The following is an 18977-nucleotide window of genomic DNA, read 5'->3' on the forward strand; positions in this document are numbered from 1 at the left end:
GGGACGCCTGGTAGTCTCCGTCGGTAAGGGCGCTGATGGGGTTCAATTGGTGGATCAGAGATTGGCGCCCGTCTGTATCTGGTTCTGTTGTGTGTTTGTGGTGGACAAGGTGGAGGAAGGGTTGGAACAACTGGGGGGTTCTCGGACCGGGCTACTCTCGGGTGGACCCCAAAGGTTCCTTCTCTGGACTCCCCCTCCCAACAGCCCTGAAGGATAACTTAGCAAAGTAGCTTCAGTCTCAAAAGTAATGAAAAATAAGGTCTCATAATTTTAACATCCAACCTGTCCTGATGAGGTGGCTAAAATGCCTTAGACACAGAGTTTCTGTTAAAACCTGTTAGATCCTTCCAGATCTCAGTCAAGGCTTACATTGAAATATAAATAAAAGAAGCCTAAAGGCTCAGTAGGAGACCGGTCTCAAACCCAGGGAAAGAAAAGGTAAAAAGAGTCTTTAAAACTCCAGCAAAGTAAATGCTATATTTTTATTATATGTTTTTTTGAGCTCATGATTTTTTGATCAGTTCTATTTTTTATTCAACTAGAGTTTTTGAACATCTGTTACACTACAATGGAGATTCACCTATAAAGTTACAAGGGCTTGATTTTGTGTTATTTGTATGTTGTGCTGTCTGATGTCATGTTTTGTCTGTATCAAAACTGAGCGCTCCTAAAATTAAAATTTTAAAAATGGATCCAGATACTTTTAATTCACGTGATTTAAAAAGGTTCAAATTGGGTAAACTAATAAGAGTAAAATGTCTTTGAAAATAACTTGCAAGTCTCTAGGTGGTCAAGCTAATAAAATATTGATGTTAATAAAATGTCTAATATCAATTGTTTCTAGGACTTTTCTTCAACAGGGAAGAGACAGCAAATACTGTTCAGGACACTTGTCTGATATCTTGGTTTTTTTTACAGAATAAGTGAATTAGAGTTAACATGTATGGGATTACTCTAATGTGTTTGTAGAGACATCTGATTAATTTACAAAGTTAAAATGCTAATTGTTAAATAACATCGAGTACTTTTAACTCATTAAATTCCATGGGGTATCATACTTAAACATTATTGGTGTTTTCATAGGTTGGTAAATAAAAGGGTTTAAACTTGCTTTGTGTCATCACTAAACTAAAAACAAGGTTACTAAGAGTTATGTCCTAACAAGTGCAATTCTATATACAAAGGGTCCCAAAAGTTTCAACTGTGTTTCAATTAGAGTACTATAAATAACAGAATAATTAATCTTATTAAAATAGAGTAATTTATCTAAATTCAGAAATTTCATAAGAGTTGTTTCAGAATGTGAACAAAAAGGGGACAACGAATAGGAAAGAGAAAATAAAAGGTTCTGGGTATGGAAATATATTTAGTAAAAGGAAAAAGGAAATGTTTCTGGGTAAGAAAGTGCTTGTGTGATGAAATACATGAGGGTCTAAGTAAGTGCTAAGAAAGTCTGTGTAAGTAAAGGGCAAGTTTCAACAAGTTTGTGTGTAACTAAGTTGGTTATATGTATGTGAGACAGCTAAAACTATTGAAGGTTTTTCCTAAGGTGAAATACTAACGTTCTGATATAAACCAAAGTTTAATCTATATGGTAGAATGACATGGTAAAATGACAAGGATTTGAAACACTAATTTACTCTTAACTTTGTGTCTATTAAGTTTATTCTTTAGAACAATTAGTCTTAAAAATTGGGGTGTATACAATTATGGTTAAACAACTATTATAGAGTACTGTACTTTGTTACAGAGTATACATTTCTCTTTAAAAACTCAATTTGGTAAGATAAAAGTGTCAAGGTATTTGTGAAATGGTCACTAGTTGTATATTAAATGTGTTCATATTTTTCAGGACCACAAGTTTTTAAAGCAAGGAATTTATTAAGCTCTGCTATCCTCCAGATTAAACTTGTCTGTAATGGTAATCTTAAACTTATAAAGGGTAAATTTTATTGGGGATTTATTTCTATCATTTAATGTTCTATTATAGGACCTGCTATCAATAGGGTATGTGTAAAATTTGTTACTTTTTACACTGAGATAAAGAATTTCAAATGTAAATGTATTTCTAAACATTAGAGTCTGATTTGTTTAAAGGTTAATATTGTGAAATATGAAAGAAACATGAAAACATTTTGCCACTTAATCACACAAAAGGAAAGTTAAAAGCTCTCTCAGCCTTTCTTTGATTCATGCTTTAGATACTATGTTAAATTGTGTTAATTATAAAGTTTATATAAACTCAGGAAACAGTATATGTAAACTACTTAATGGTATTTAAGGAAAAGAAGCAAAGATCAACATCAGAATTAGAACACTTAAGATCTGTAAAGAGCCCTGCCTTACCTGAGATAAGGCTCTGCCTCCCATCTCACTGCATGTTAGAGTGACTCCAAAATAAGCCAGACTTCAGCTTATTTAAAGTTATAGTCAAAAGATTGGTTTTTGTTGTAAAAGTACTGTGATCTCAAATAGGGGATATGATGTGGTTCTCAGTCAAAATTCAAGATAGCTATTATACAAGCTGAATATATTTTTACTCTTGCTAATTTCATTTTGTAAAACTGTTACCTGTTAATGTTTTGCAGAAGTAGCTGCTCCAAGAACAAACAACCTAGGTAACTTGTGATAATAAGCCATCACCTATAGAATAGATAGTGGTAACTTCCAGTACTAATGCAGACTCCAGTTAGATAAAAGGGTAAATAACTGTAAAGTTATGGACATTAAAGTTAAAGCCCATTACTCTTAATTTATGACTGGTGAGACTGGCTTGCTGGATAATTAAGATCAAACTTAGAAATTGGAGTTAAATACAGAGGTCAAGAAAAGTCCATATTTGGGTCTTGCCCTCAACATTAGCCTGAACCCAGGGAGTAAGAGAACTTCTCTAAGGAGCGTTGCAACTCTGGGTCACACAACCTCCTGATCAAGGAGATTGTTGAGACTAGAGGATGAAAAATTATCCAGTGCATCTGCTGCAGAGGAGGGTCATGGAAAAGGGGAAACATCCCTTGATGTTTCTAAAGGAAGTCACCTCATCAAGAGACCCTGCCTAATCAAAGTCACTGGTGGAGCTAAGGAACCGCTCTTAAGTTCTGTACGAGGGACCCCTGTGGGAACTCAGCTGACTCTTTAACAAGACAGGAACCAGGTCAATTTGACCAGCTTGATCTTAGATACCCAGCAAAACAGTTAAAACCAAAATATAGCCATTCTTGGGCATTTAAAGGAAATAATAATTAAATGTAACTTAAGATGTACATTTGTATTAGCCCACTAGAATAAAGGCTGGAAGCTACAAATGAGAGAAAGATTCTTCAGCAAATGTGCCTGATAACTATCAAGAGAAACTGCCAGAGTCAGAAGTTTTTAGTCAGTTTAAGACCTTCCTAAGCTACACAGGTAGACTTAATCTATGTTTGCTAGTATGCTTATCTATTCCTAAGTAACAGAAGTATAGAGCTCTCTAGTAAACACAGGTTATACCAATAAAGGGATATTTTACAAAATCAGATGACATTAAGTAGCTTAACTATATTTTCTGGGGACATCTATGACAATGTTAAAGTCCCCAAATAAAGGCCTTGTTCTCTCCAGCCTTTGCTAGGCCTAGTTATGGGAACAATTTCTCAGTTCTTCCACATCCTGGTGAGAGATTAACTTCTGCCATTTTCATGATACTCAGTGGCATGTTTCAGATGCTGCAACATTTACTTTGTGCTAATCTCATTTCAGTACTCATGTCTTTTTGTTCTTCTATCATAGAAGCAGCCGCCCCCAGATGACTTTACAACCTGCTCTTCCCCAATCAGGCTTCTTCCTGGGACCCCTTGATTGACCCGATTTTTAGAAAAGGAACTCCAAGCTGCTTGCCCCACGCCACCCACTTCCAGCTCGAAGAAGCTAGAGCGGTCATCGACCTCCTTCCCCAGCAGCATGGAGTTCCTGAGATTAGAGGGGGGAATGAAGCCAGAATTGGGAACAGGTAGTTAGTGTAGAAATGGGGGATCAGGTCAAATCGAGGAAATGGCCATAAAATCATCTGCCTCTGGAAGTTGGAGACTGCCCCTGGAAGAATGGAATGTCAAGGATCTCCGGAGCCCATTGATTACCACATTTACCTGCCTTTATCAAGGACTGTTTATCAAGGACTGCAAACAAGGGGCTGCTAATTGGTGGCCCGCCCCCTGGGCTCTTGCCTGCCTGAAATCACCTAGTCACCTTCATCAGGGAAAGAGTAAGTGCTGTACAGGTACTAATGCTCAGGCAACAATACCAGTCCCTCTGCCAAGGAAATAGCTTTGGAGAAGAGTATATAGAGACAGAAGTTCCATGATTAGAACTTACCAGAAAAGAAAATGGGGAAATGAAAGAATGGACATTTTTTTAAGCTATCTGTTTTATCTCAACTCCCTAAGGTTTCCCTCCCAGTAATGGGAACAAAGCCCTTAAAGCTGTTCTCTGTTCCCAAACAGAGAGTAAAAGAGTAAATTGAGCCTGATAGCCAGATAGTGCTCAAACAGTAGGATTACCAGAAACTATTGACCAGAATCTACAGCCTGTTGTAAAACATTGTGAAACATTTTGTCAGCAAACCCAGACCCCCTTTGAAATTTCCTGGCAGCTTTGTCCCCCTTTTCCCTTTCATGTGTGACCCCTCCCGATGTGTGGTTTCTGCCTTTATAAACCTACAAGATTTTCTGCTAGGGACTCGACTCCTGGAGTTGGGTCCCAGCGCGCTGGAATAAACACCTCTTGCGGTTTGCATCAAGTGACGCCTCCTGCGGTTGATTGGGGTTGCCGTCCATCCATGGGACAGAGTTGGGGTTTCCTTTTTGGGGGGCCTTACAATATCACATGAAATAAGCTAATTCTCTGTTCAAATTTAGTGGTATTTCTGAATATTTGTCAAAGAGCAATTAGTTCATTATCACTAAATGGAGAGGAGATGGAGAAGGGATAATTACTAAGCCAGAGCAAGTAGTGAGGCAGATTCTTAGTACCAATTTAAACCTTAAATGAAATTTCGGAGTAACTAGGCAGCCTAACTTTTCACAGGTCAGTTGTCAGATTGGTGGAGAAAATCACTGTGGTTTACAGTCTATTCAGAACTGTGTACAAGGACTACTCAGTCTGTTTCCAGTCTCTGTAGTCACAGGTACCTAAGGCTTCCTCTGGTGCTCTCTGCTTCTCTTGTGGGTACTCCCTAGATGCATTTACATTGGATGGTAAAAAGAAACTATGTAAGTCGTTAAGGCAGGGTCAAAGGTACAATTGGACTACATTTGAGTACAAAAGGATTCTGTAAATTTTCATTTTAATTTTCACTTTTGTGGTAAATTAGATTGTTGTTTGACATGTTCTTCATGATACCTCATCTGCATAGGTTGACTCAATCCTTGATGTTGGGCTCCAGAATGTGAGTGATTTTGAACCACAGGGTGTCATTAGACATAATTGGGCATTTGTTTGTTCATTGTTCATTGCCGTAACAAAGTAACCAAGGCAGAATGGTATATAAAAAAATAAGTTTATGTAGCTCAGTTTTGGTGAGAAAGTCTAAGAAATGAGCAGTCCCACTGACCTCTGAAGAGGGTTCCCTTGACTGTATCACATCATGGTGGGTGGCATCATGGCGGAGTGTCAGCCAGAGGAAAAAGTCATGTGGTAGGACAGGAAGCCACGGAGATCAGGGAGGACCCATTCTTCCTCTTTTATATCAAACTGCCCCCAAGAACTAATCAGGGTTCCATGAGTAGAGTCCCAGGGACCTAGCGACCTCCCTCTCTGCCCTGCCTTTTGAAAGCCTGATGGTCTTTAACACTGTCATTTTGGGACAAAGCTTCAAGCTAGTGAACTCTTGGAGGACAAATTCAAACCACATCCAAACCAACAGCAGAGGATGAGCTTTGGAGTGGCTGGTGGATGCTTTTTCACTCTCTTGTGCCTCAGTTGTGATCACCACAAGAACATGCCTGCCCTGACCTCCTGGTCCCAGGAGGACATGACACCTGAGGAGAAAGCTAGGAAGAGATCTGACTTTTCTAACCAAAACCAGCTCAACTGTGAACCAGATAAAAGCTTCTTCGTGGAAATTTGGCTGGGATGTTTGGGGGGTCAGTATTTTGTGTATTTTTGTTGTTGCTCCACTGCATAATGTTGTCATTTGGAATACAGACAACTCTTTTTCCATGTGGAAAATATCCGATTCTAGACTATAGAGATGGTTAGCACATAATCATTCAATCATCTTCTTTGAAAATCATTATTACTCACTATTTAGATTCTTGAGATCAAATAAAAGTGGCCTTTTCAGAGTGCTCTTCCTGAGTTCTTCATCTAATGTATACTTCAGCACTTAAACCTTTATTTTTCTTATAACAATCAGTAAAACTTTCATTTTAATTTTTCTATTTATTAATTTGTCAGCAAATCACAATGAAATATAAGTTATATGAGGGAAAAATATCCATTTTTTTAATCCCTGCTATACCTGCAGTCTCTAGTTCATAGACATCTCTTGAAACATTTTTGAATGAAGAAATTAATGCTTTCTTATTAATATATCAAACAGTTCTAGTACCTCACTTGGTGAAATTATACTTTGAATAGCACTTTTAAAAAGTGCTTGTTAGTTTCAATTACCTCCATAAATTTTTCTCATTGCACCTGTGTGTTGGAAGGATTCAGTAGTTAACCAATAATAAATTATAACTTATAGCCCCATGCTCTTAATCAAAGCAAACATATATATATTTCAACTACTATCAGTTATTTCCATCACAATCCTGTTACTTCCACCTGTATTACACTGAACAACAAAATAAGAGCTTTACCTAACACCAATGTTAAATCTATATTCTTAAAATTAGAAACCTAAACTATGCTATCACCATCGACTGAAGCTTCTCTGCATCAGTTCTCAAAACAATGCATAAGTAAATATGGAGAAAAAAACATTGTAACTGAAAATACTTTGTGTTTATTAATTTAACATAACTATTTCTTACAGTAATGATACAAAGATACATAAGGCACAGATTGCATCCTCAAAACCTTACGACTTTGAAAGGAGGAAAGGGATATTTATCCTGATGATATAAACTGTTTGGAGAGAAACTAGGTAGGTATCATGAAAGAATGGTATATGAGAAGTGCCATAATTCTGCTCGAAACTTCTTGGTTTGCAGGATGCTAGTGTTTAAAGAAGACTCCAATGCCAGAAGTGTATGTGAGTTTTAATTTTATAAGGACTCTCAAAAATAGAGGACCACCACTAAGGATAAGATAATTTGTGACATGATCAGTCATTAGTTGTAGACCAGAATTTTAAAATGAATGTCATGCTTCCTGGTGGCATAATGCTATGTTCTTTAGAGACAGAAAGGCCATTGAAAGACTGGTTGCTATCATTGCCATCACCAAAGCAATCATTGTAAATGAAATTTCTATAGAAATATAATAGCTACTCCTTGTTTATCATGATAATAGACAAGTGGATAAGAGGATGGGATTTTACTTTGAAAATATGTGTTCTCCTCCATCCTGCCCCATGATTCTTAGAGTGTCACTTGTGAAGACACCAGAAGAAGATGACCACCTACAAGGCAGGGAGGAAGCCTTTAGAGGAAACCAGACTGCTAACACTCTGACCTTGGGCTTCTAACCTCCAGAATGGCAAGGAAATAAATTTGTTATCGTCGCCCTAGCAAATTAATACAGACATTAATAATAAATATGGATACATAGTCAAATCTGTAATACAGTGAAACAACCTTGGACCATAAGGAATAGTTTCTAGGAAAATATAATAATTATTATTCTCTGTGAATATTTCAAGGACCATCTTCAAAACTCAGATTTGTTTACCTTGCCATATTTTTTTTGCTATGGAACAATGATTCCCCCTCTCACACACTAGAACACTCAACTGAGAGAAATTGGGTGAAAGTTCCTCCATCCTTTCTTCTTGAATCGTGCCATTTATCCAAGATGTTACTTCATCTTTCTTTTTTTAAAAAAAATAATACATAACTAGCCAAATGACGTAATTTTCTTGAATCTCTGATTTTTCACTTCTTAAATAAGCATACATTTGTAGTGGGACAAAGGCTCTATCAAAAACTTCCAATCCTTTTTTTTAACAAATTTAAAAAAATTTTTTCAGACATATATATAGGTTAATAATGTCTGGCTCATTCTACTGTCCTTCCCATGCCCCCTGCCCCACCCCTGTCCTCATTCCTATTAATAATCCAAAGTTCATTCATTCTTCCCTACCCACCGCCCATTATGGATCAGTATCTGCTTATCAGAGAAAACATTTAGCCTTTGTTTTTTTGGGATTGGCTTATTTCACTTAGCATGATATTTTCTAGCTCCATCCATTTCCCAGCAAATGCCATAATTTCATTCTTCTTTAAGGCTGAGTAATATTCCATTGTGTATATGTACCACATTTTCTTTATCCATTCATCTATTGAAGGGCATCTAGGTTGGTTCCACAGTTTTGCTTTCATGAACTGAGCTGCTATAAGCAGTGATGTGGCTGCATCACTGTAGTATGCTGATTTTAAGTCCATTGGGTGTAAACCGAGGAATGGGATACCTGGGTCAAATGGTGGTTCCATTCCAAGTTTTCTGAATAATCTCCATACTGCTTTCCAGAGGGGTTGGAAAAAAAAGTTCCCAATATTTACTTCATTTTCTCTTTTTGAATAAAATAAATATTGTAAAATAATTGTCAAATTAGTTCTTTTCCCTCAAATTATTGTACTACCTAAAAAACAATTTCTGACCCTTATGTGTTTCCAACTCCTCACAGCAGCTCATCCTGCCATAAAAAGATACCACAGACCAAGTAGTTTAACCAACAGAAATTCATTTTCTGTTAGTTACGCATGCTAGAAGTCCATGCTTGAGATCCCAACCAGTAAGATTTCTGGTCAGTGCTATCCTTCTGACTTGTGGAAAAACATCTCCTTGCTGTGACTTTGCAAGGATTTCCTTGGTGTGTGTAAGTATTCAGGAAGAGAGAATCTCTTATTATAAAAGCATAAATCTGATAGCATCAGAGTCCTACTCTTAGAAACTCATTTAACATAAAATTACTTCTATACCCATTTCTGAACATAATCACACTGGGCATGAAGTCTTCAAGATATGAATATTGGGGCCTTGTTCAGCTCATAACTGGGGCTAATGACACAGCAGGATTTTCAGTGAAGATTCATGTTCTTATGGGCCACTGGCAACAGACTCAAGTAATATAGTTAGTGACTCCCTAGAGACACCTCATGGAACAGAAGAGAAAAAACAGTACATGCTAAGGATGGAATGCAACACAGGGTGCACTTAGTACTCTTGCAAGTATCTCTGACTCCCACGTTCCTCACTTTCCCTTGTATTCAGCTGTTCAAAGGCCAGTACTGTTTATACCAAGCCATCTGATGATTCATAATCACTACACAACAGCTGAATAGTACCAGAAAACTACAGATCCATGTTTGCTAATGACACAGCAATACCTCCTGCTGATCAAACGCCTCTTCCTTTGGAAAATCACTTTTCCGTTTTCAAGAATGACTACACCTGCTATTATCTGCTAAGTTTTCAAATTATTGCTCCCCCATTCAGCCTCAGAGGATGAGTTTGCTACATAATTCCTAGAAAAATGTATCCATTACCACATAATCTAAATCAGCCCTCCACACCAATCCCACCAACCTACTTCTGCATTCTTCTTCCTTCAATAATGATGTGCTTCTGTTTCTTTGTAAGATTTTGATGGAATATACTTTTTTAACCTGAAAGATTTCAATTCCTGGGTTTCCCCTCTTGTTCTACATTGTTAATTTCTTTATCCCTACCACAGACCTTTTATAGACATCTCTTGGGATCAACCACTTTAAATAAATACACAAATTGAAAATCAAAAGTTTTAACTATTTTTATCCCCCACTAGTCTGTGGCCCTATTTTCTTCTTTCATGGAAAACACATCAACAAAATTATACTAAACAATTCTAACTACACTTTTCATTAACTTCCCAACTCATTATACTTCAGAATTTAGTCAAGTTCATCAGTAAACTTCATCTTGCCAAAATTATTCATTACATTTAAATTGTATCACACTTGACTCCTGAACCATTTAGCATTTATCACTCCTTATCCTTAAAATACATACTTCTCTAGACACTGTTCATATTATTCTAATCTTGTTTTTCTTTTCACTTACTGGGTATTCCTTACCATTTGTTTTTGGCTCTTCCTTTCTCTATTGCATGTCTTCTAAACATCAGAGTTTTGCAGAACTTGGTTCTAATTGCCTAATTTCTGTAATCTTTATTATAAAAATAATCTTATTTCTTTCCTAATTTTTAAGTGTATCTATATACCAAGTAATGCAAACTGAAAACATTAATGACTGTCAACATCTCTAGCAATTAGGGAGATGCAAATTAAAACTACACTGAGATTCCCTCTTACTCCCATCAGAATAGAAATTATCAGGATACAAGTAACAATAAATGTTGGCAAGGATGTGGGGGAAAAGGTACACTTATACATTGCTGGTAGGGCTGCAAATTGGTGCAGGGCTTGGGACTATTCTGGAAAGCAATATGGAGATTACTCAAAAAACTTGGAATGGAACCACCATTTGATGTAGTCATATCATTCCTCAGTATATATTCAGAGGATTTAAAATCAGCATAGTACAGTGACACAGCCACATTGATGTTTATAGTAACTTAATTCAAAATAGTTAATCTATGGAGTCAAACTTGGTGCCCTTTAATAGATGAATGGATAAAGAACACAATGGAAATTGGTCTATTTAAATTGTGTATGTCCTCCTCGTTCAGTTTAGGCAATTCATATGTCTCCAGAAAACTGTTGATGTCTTTGAAATTTTCTATTTTGTTGGAGTATAGATTTTCAAAATAGCTTCTAATTATGTTTTGTATTTCAATCGTGTCTGTTGTGATATTTCCTTGTTCATTCAGAATTTTAGTGATTTGTGTTTTCTCTCGTCTTCTCTTTGTTAGTGTGGCTAAAGGTTTATCAATTTTGTTTATTTTTTCGAAGAACCAACTATTTATTTTGTCAATTTTTTGTATTGTTTCTTTTGTTTCAATTTCATTGATTTCAGCTCTGAGTTTAACTATTTCTTGTTTTCTACTAGTTTTGGTGCTGGTCTGTTCTTCTTTTTCTAGGGCTTTGAGCTGTAGTGTTAGGTCGTTTATTTGTTGAGTTTTACTACTTTTATTAAATGCACTCCATGAAATAAATTTTCCTCTAAGTACTACTTTCATAGTGTCCCAGAGATTTTGATAGGATATTTCTTTGTTCTCATTTACCTCTAAGATTTTTTAATTTCCTTCCTAATATCTTCTGTTATCCATTCATCATTGTTTAATCTCCAGGTGTTGGAGTAGTTTCTGTTTTTTACTCTTTCATTTATTTCTAACTTCAATCAATTATGATCTGATAGAATACAAGGTAATGTCTCTATCTTCTTGTATTTGCTAACATTAGCTTTGTGGCATAATATATGGTCTATTTTAGAGAAGGATCCATGTGCTGCTGAGAAGAAAGTGTATTCGCTCTTGGTTGGATGGTATACTCTATAAATGTCTGTTAAGTCTAAATTATTGATTGTGTTATTGAGATCTATGGTTTCTTTGTTCAATTTTTGTTTGAAAGATCTGTCCAGTGGTGAGAGAGGGGTGTTAAAATCACCTAGTATTATTGTGTTATGGTCTATTTGGTTTCTGAAATTCAGAAGGATTTGTTTGACATACATGGATGAGCCACTGTTTGGGGCATAGATGTTTATGATTGTTATATCTTGCTGATTTATGCTTCCCTTAAGCAGTATGAAATGTCCTTCTTTATCCCTTCTGACTAACTTTGGCTTGAAGTCCACACTATCTGAAATGAGGATGGATACTCCAGCTTTTTTGCTGAGTCCATGTGCATGGTACGGTTTTCCCCATCCTTTCACTTTTAGTCTATAGGTATCTTTTTCTATGAGGTGAGTCTCTTGCAGGCAACATATTGTTGGATCTTCCTTTTTAATCCAATCTGTCAGTCTATGTCTTTTGATTGATGAATTCAGGCCATTAACATTCAGGGTTATTATTGAGATATGATTTGTATTCCCAGTCATTTGGTTCATTTTTTAAAATTTTATTTATTTATTTGACATGACTTGGTTCCTCCTTTATTTGACAATTCCTTTAGGATAATTCCTCCCTTTCCTGATTTGCTTCTTTGTTTTTCATCTCTTTCTCATGGAACATTTTGCTGAGAATGTTCTGTAATGCTGGCTTTCTTTTTGTAAATTCCTTTAGCTTTTGTTTATCATGGAAGGATTTTATTTCATCATCAAATCTGAAGGTAAGTTTTGCTGGGTATAAGATTCTTGGTTGGCATCCATTTTCTTTCAGGGCTTGAAAAATGTTGTTCCAGGCCCTTCTAGCTTTTAGGGTCTGGATTGAAAAATCTGCTGATATCCATATTGGTTTCCCCCTGAATGTAATTTGGTTCTTTTCTCTCACAGCCTTTAAAATTCTGTCTTTATTTTGTATGTTAGGTATTTTCATTATAATGTGCCTTGGTGTGGGTCTGTTGTAATTTTGTGTATTTAAAATTATGGAACGCTTCACAAATTTACGTGTCATCCTTGCGCAGGGGCCATGCTAATCTTCTCTGTATCGTTCCAATTTTAGTATATGTGCTGCCTAAGCAAGCACGCCAATATGTTTTATTTTCTAAATCACAGAGCAGATCATTTCCTCATCCTGCTTTATTTCTCTCAGTGATGCCCCACAGCAATAGACTGAAATCCATGAGGACCGTTGAGCTGGGCTTTATCACCTTTCCTCAATTATTCCACTTTCAATTTCATACAGCATTTTTCAACCACAATCACAGTGACCATTTTTCCCCATTTCTCAAATGTACTATATGTCCTTTTTCTTCCCTGAAGATCATTGCACGAGATTTATATTTGACAAGGACTATTCCTCCAGGATTTTTTATAGGCATTTTTTTTCATTATTCAGTTTCCATCATAAGTATCATCCTTTCAGAGACCCCCTGCCTAAGTCAAAGATATGTCTTACTCTGCTCCTCTGCTTACTGTCTGCCAAGTTATCCTATTTAGTTTCCTCATTTATTTTTAATTTCTGTGTCATCCTCATTGTAGACAGGGAATCATCTATTTTGTCATTTATCATAGTTCCTTAACAAGTGTGACCAAATACTATAACTACTATTCACATGTAGCTATTGAGCACTTAAAATATGGTCACAACCAAGTAGGATGTGCTGTTCATGTAAATTGCACACCAAGATTTGAATTGTTGGTAAAAAGCATGTAAAATATCTTAACAGTTTTTCTATGAACTAGATGTTAAAATGATATTATGGGTATATTTGTTTAAATAAAATATATAGTTATTTTTGCCTGTTTCACTGTACTTTCCAACATATGTAATAAAATTTCTTAATTAAATAGGTGGCTCAAATGGCATTTCTATTAGATATCCCTGATCTGGAATAATAACTAATTTTATAGAAATACCTTGATCAGATCATGTTCATTAAGTTGATTACTGTTCAAAGTGATCATATTTTAGTTTTTTATATTTTACTTTCACAGTTTTTGATGAAGGTAATACATTCAAGTCTAATTCAAAATAGAGTAGAAGAAATATGGAATTGATATATAACTTGACCAAATTGACCAAGCTCATATGTGTTGTAACCAGAACACCTAGGAAATATGACCTCAAAGTCCTTCATTTTCTGAACAGAAGTTATTAAGGCACATACACTCAATTTTTTTGGTAGTTGATGAATAAAGGAATTTATAAATATAACTGAAAAAGGAAGAAATTATCCAAAGTTTTTACATAAGATTTATCACTCCTAGTAAATTTTTCTGGATTCTAAAGCAACAGAAAAATGAACCTGATTTAAAATGAAAAATATGAAAAATTTTGAGATTATGTTGGAATTAGAAATATAGTGGAACCAAGGCTAAATACTAAATTTTGAGGAAAATACAAAGCAAAATGATGTTGGATGGGTTTTAGTTTTCATAAAAGAGACAAAAATAAAGTTTCCTGTAGTTAGATGCTTCTAAAGTAGTTTCCACAGTGTAGTGTCATTTGTTTTAGGAAATACTGATTATTTGATGAGAACTGTGGAATGAGAGTTAAAGGCTTCAACTATGAAGTAAAAACACTGAGATTAGATTTCTAATTCCTTGTTTCAGTTTGGATCTAGAATTTCCCCAAAGGCTCATGTGTCAAAGGCTGGCCGCAGCTGGTGGTGCTATTGGAAGGTGGTGTAAACTGTAGAAGGTAGGACCTATTTCTCTCTCATTCTCTGCTTTCTTGTTACCTTGAGGTGAGCAGCTCTGTTCTGTCACACCCTTTCCACCATCATGTTCTGCTCACCACAGGCTCAGAGACCAGGAGGCAAGTGACCATGGACTATGAATCAAAAAAAATCTTTACTCCTCTAAGATGATTTTCTCAAGTATTTTGTCAACAATAGTTTACCTAGTTTGTAAACTTGGGAAAACTGCTGAATCTTTCTGTATGTGTTTTCTCATTGGAAATATTTGAGTATGGAGAATAAATTGGCAATAATATAAGCCTTATTTCATTGGTTAATCTAAAAATTAAATGTGCTGAGAAAAATAAAATTAGAGTATGCTTACATAGTATAAATTTTCTTTTACAAAGTATAAATTTTATTTAAGAAGTTACTTTGAAGTCCAATGTGGTGTTGCATGCCTGTAATCCTAGCTATGTGGATGAGTGAGGTAGGAAAATCAGAATTTCTAGTTAATGAGACACTGTCTCAAAATAAACTAAAAAGGGCTAGGGATGCATTCAGAGGTAGAACACATTTTAGCATTTTCAAGGTCATGGGTACAATACCCAGAACTGGAAAAAAAAAAAAAAAGTTACCTTGAAAATAAAGTTGGGAAAGACTATGCTTAACACAAGAGTGTATGGATCCATCAGAAAGCTTATGGAACCAAAGTAACTCTATGCAGGTGACAATGGTGAGAACTTAGAGAAGTAAAGATTTATGTTGACTCATGGTCCATTGAGTTGAGGCAAGAGTGTTGGCTTTCAAACCTAACAGTCCAGCACTCTTCCCATAAGGCCCAAAATGTTACTATTCATCTTTAAGTCATAGAGGCTGGACTAACAGTTTTGCAAGACCTATGTGCTTACTAAAGATTCTATATTACCTGTCCTATGTTCTGAATGTTTGTCTTTCCCAAAAAGTGTATGTAGAAATCCTAACCCTACAAGGAAATGTTATCAAGGTAGGGCCATGGGGAAGTGATCAGGACATGAAGGCAGAGCCCTCATGAGTGATATTAGTGCCCCTATCATTGCTTCTACCATGTAAGATTATAGTGAGCAGATGTCCATCTGTGAAGACAGCAGACCCTTATTAAACACTGAATTACCCAGGAATGTAATATTAGTATTGTACTGTCAGACACTAAAACTGCTAGTAATCAATTTCTGTTGTTTATAAACTACCCAGTTGATGATATTTTGTTATAGCAGCCCAAATGCATGCCTGGATATACCAATTAAACAATTTAAGTATTTATTTTCTACTTAAAAACACAAAAGAAATTAAGCATCATAAATATGTAAATTCATATAAATATGTGTATATATGTATACATATATACACATACCTAGCTGGCTAGCTGAAAATATGAATGTCTCCAGTCAAAAATGTTTTATAGGTGGTAATGGTTATAGTAATCTATGCATAGTTAATGGAAAGAGAATAAAGAAAAGAATGTGTTCAATCAGAGAAAAAAATAGTATTTAGAAATTTTTAACTTGTTTAAGAGATTTAAAGTTTATGTGGAAGAAGAATTTATGGCAACAACCAAAGAAATATGGAAGTTGGATTAGGAAGGAAAACTTTCAAATAGCTCCATATGCAATCAATTTCTAAAGGACCAATAAGCATGATAGCTTTGTGTGAACTTGACACATAGAAAATAATGAAATCAAACTAAATAAAGAAAAGGTATCTATGTAAAATTAATTAACTTATTATAAAATAATCTTTTTTAATATTGAGGAATGGGGATTATTCTATATGCTGAATTGTAATATTGTAATAATTGCTTAAGTAAGAAAAGGAGGGAAATATCTGGATAGATATGTAAGATGTTTTAGCAGTGATAATATTTAGCTGAGTAGGGTAATTAGGAAATCTGTACTTTCTGACATTTTCCCAAGTTTCCTGCAAAAAGTATATACTATTTTATGATTAATCCACATATACACACATGTATTTATACATATATATATATATACATATGAAACAGTAATATTAGGAGTATGAAGACAACAAGAAGAAACTGTTACCCTTATAAAATTTTTTAATTACCTGCAAACAAATCTTCTTTATTCTAGTCTGCACATATTTAATTCACACTAATAGTAATTTGGAACCCTTATGGAACTTGGGTATGTATGCATGTGTGCTCATATATGCCTCCATTTTTTATTAACTGTACCAACAATGTCTGTTTTTCTGCACTTACATGTAACTGTCAAGACCTCAGCTGTTCTCTTAAGTCAGTCTCCCTCCTTGTGCTGTAATCTCATCATATTTGTCATGTACTTGACTTATGCAATTGTTTTGGAGTTAACCCTGTCCATGCTTTTGTCCTTTAATTTTAAATGAGAAGAAACAGGACCAGGGGCATAGAGGGAACAAGAACAGCACTGGAGTCTGTAATTATACACAATAGCAGCTTTAAATTCTTTCTTTCTAGGTAACTATGAGTAGTTTGTTCCCTAAGACATTCTTAACCTTGATAAATTATTGTCGTTTAGAGGCAAAAGAGTCCTCTTAGCAATATATTCACTTGTGATCACAAAGGAAGCAATATTGCTTGGCATAAAAGAGAATGTGCTTAACAAATCATTTCACACACACACACACACACACACACACACACACACACACACACATTGTCCTTCTTGTTTTTGAAGTAAACTTGTCAAAGATGAGAGTACAACAGTCTCAATTTTTTTTGCAAGCATTTCTTATTTGAATCACCTTGGTGTTTCATATTTTCAGAGCCAGTTCAAAGAGAGTTCTCTTTGTTCCCTCCTGCAAATTTACTCAAACACACATATGTGTAAATTTAGATCTTCTTTACAATTTCTTATTCTTCTGAAAAGTAAAAATACATATTAAATAAAAAATAGTGTTACATTATTAGGTTAAAACATGTCAGTGATTAACTTTATGTGAGTTTTCGTTCAATCCCTCCTTCCTTAAATGATGTACACATACTCATATCTATTGTGTATATATATATATATGCATATACATTACTCTATAAAACATATATTTACATATATGAGTGTGTGTGTGTTAGAGAAGAATGCAGACCAAAGCTTTAATAAATGGTGCTATTTGAAAGTAAATCTAATCTTAAGGAAAGCATTTGATTCTATCTTTATCCTCCAGTATCTAATACCTCTATCTTTTCTTTGTTGAATAAAGGAATGACCTTATGCAAATTGCCACACATTGGTTTCCTAGGATAAACTTATTAGAATTAGAATAAGAATGTGATGAATATTTTCATTTATGTTAGTCCAGTTAACACCCTGAATAGTGCCCTGTGCCCTGTGGTAACTAAGTCCTTTACCTGGCTCGGGCATTTCTCCTTGGAGAACAGACTCTCTTTTTTTCACTGCATCAGAGAGACTAATATACTGAATACATGTCTGACCATTTTTACTATTACAGAAATGTTCGATCTGTTGACTCAGCAAAATACTATTTTTCTGCCCTCCTTCCTTCCTCCCCATTTCAAGGCAAATTGAAATTTATAGAAAGGAAGCTGACAAATCAAGGAAGATCTTACAATAGAACAGGAATAAAAATGCATAACAATTTCCTTTCTTCTTTTATACTTTTCATGAACAAAATGTTTTTAATTATAAATGAATAAAGTCTAAAGAATGGAAGAAAATAAATAAGGAACTTATTTTATACACCTGCTAACAGGTGCTAAAGTCTGCTTGAATTCTCTGAATTGAGGTTTCTGTAGCCAAAATCTCATTATCATAAGACCCAAGATCAAAAAGACTATGAAATATTGAGGCTGATTTAGTTTTCAAATGCAAAGCAGCAGCTGGATTAAAGCAAAAGGCTACTGGAAAAACCTGTAGAGAAACAGCCCACATCTTTAGTCATTGGGAGCAGTCTCACACAATGAACAGACTGATTGGACATACATAAATGGAAAAATTCATCATCTTCTTATTCTAATAAGTTTCATCTCAGGAAACTGATGGGTGGCAAGCTGTAACAGGCCACTGTTCCTCTGCAAAGAAAAAATAGATGTGTTTTCTACTGGAGGATATATATAGAAGTAAATGCTTTTGTTTAGATTATATTTACTCTCAAGACCATTTATAAAATCTTTTGTCTAACTTCTTCTACCACACCTACATAAGTATATATAAATAAATATGTCTTATGTAGCAATATATATGAATATATTTATACATATATACTTCTTTTTACAAAGGAAGGGGAAAAGGACTAAAACACACATAAAATAGGTAATTAACGTAATATTAACCTAACTGTTGGACATAATGATATTTAATTCTTTCAAAGTTCAAGTTTTATATGTCAATGTAAGAAACGTCTTTTAAAATGCAATTCATTTAGATAAATATATTATATGCTTTTGTTATTAATTATGGAAGACACCTTTAATAAACTTTTTTGGGAGGTACTGGGGATTGAACTCAGGGGCACTCAACCACTGAGCCACATCGCCAGTCCTATTTTGTATTTTATTTAAAGATAGGGTCTCCCAGAGTTCCTTAGTGCCTTGCTTTTGCTGAGGCTGATTTTGACTTGGCTATCCTC

The 18977-nt window shown here is 35.1% G+C and overlaps 1 long non-coding RNA gene across 1 annotated transcript in view; it reads left to right on the forward strand.

The window, feature by feature from the left end:
* Positions 1 to 1057: 1057 nt before the first annotated feature.
* The window catches only part of LOC306669156, a 1049088-nt gene continuing 1031168 nt past the window's right edge, over positions 1058 to 18977 (forward strand). The window contains exon 1 of the long non-coding RNA XR_013766040.1: positions 1058 to 1607. This is a non-coding gene — a long non-coding RNA (uncharacterized lncRNA). The remainder of the gene's footprint in view (positions 1608 to 18977) is intronic.

The sequence above is a fragment of the Sciurus vulgaris genome (genome assembly GCF_902686455.1).
Source record: "Sciurus vulgaris genome assembly, chromosome: 9".
NCBI classification, from domain to species: domain Eukaryota; kingdom Metazoa; phylum Chordata; class Mammalia; order Rodentia; family Sciuridae; genus Sciurus; species Sciurus vulgaris.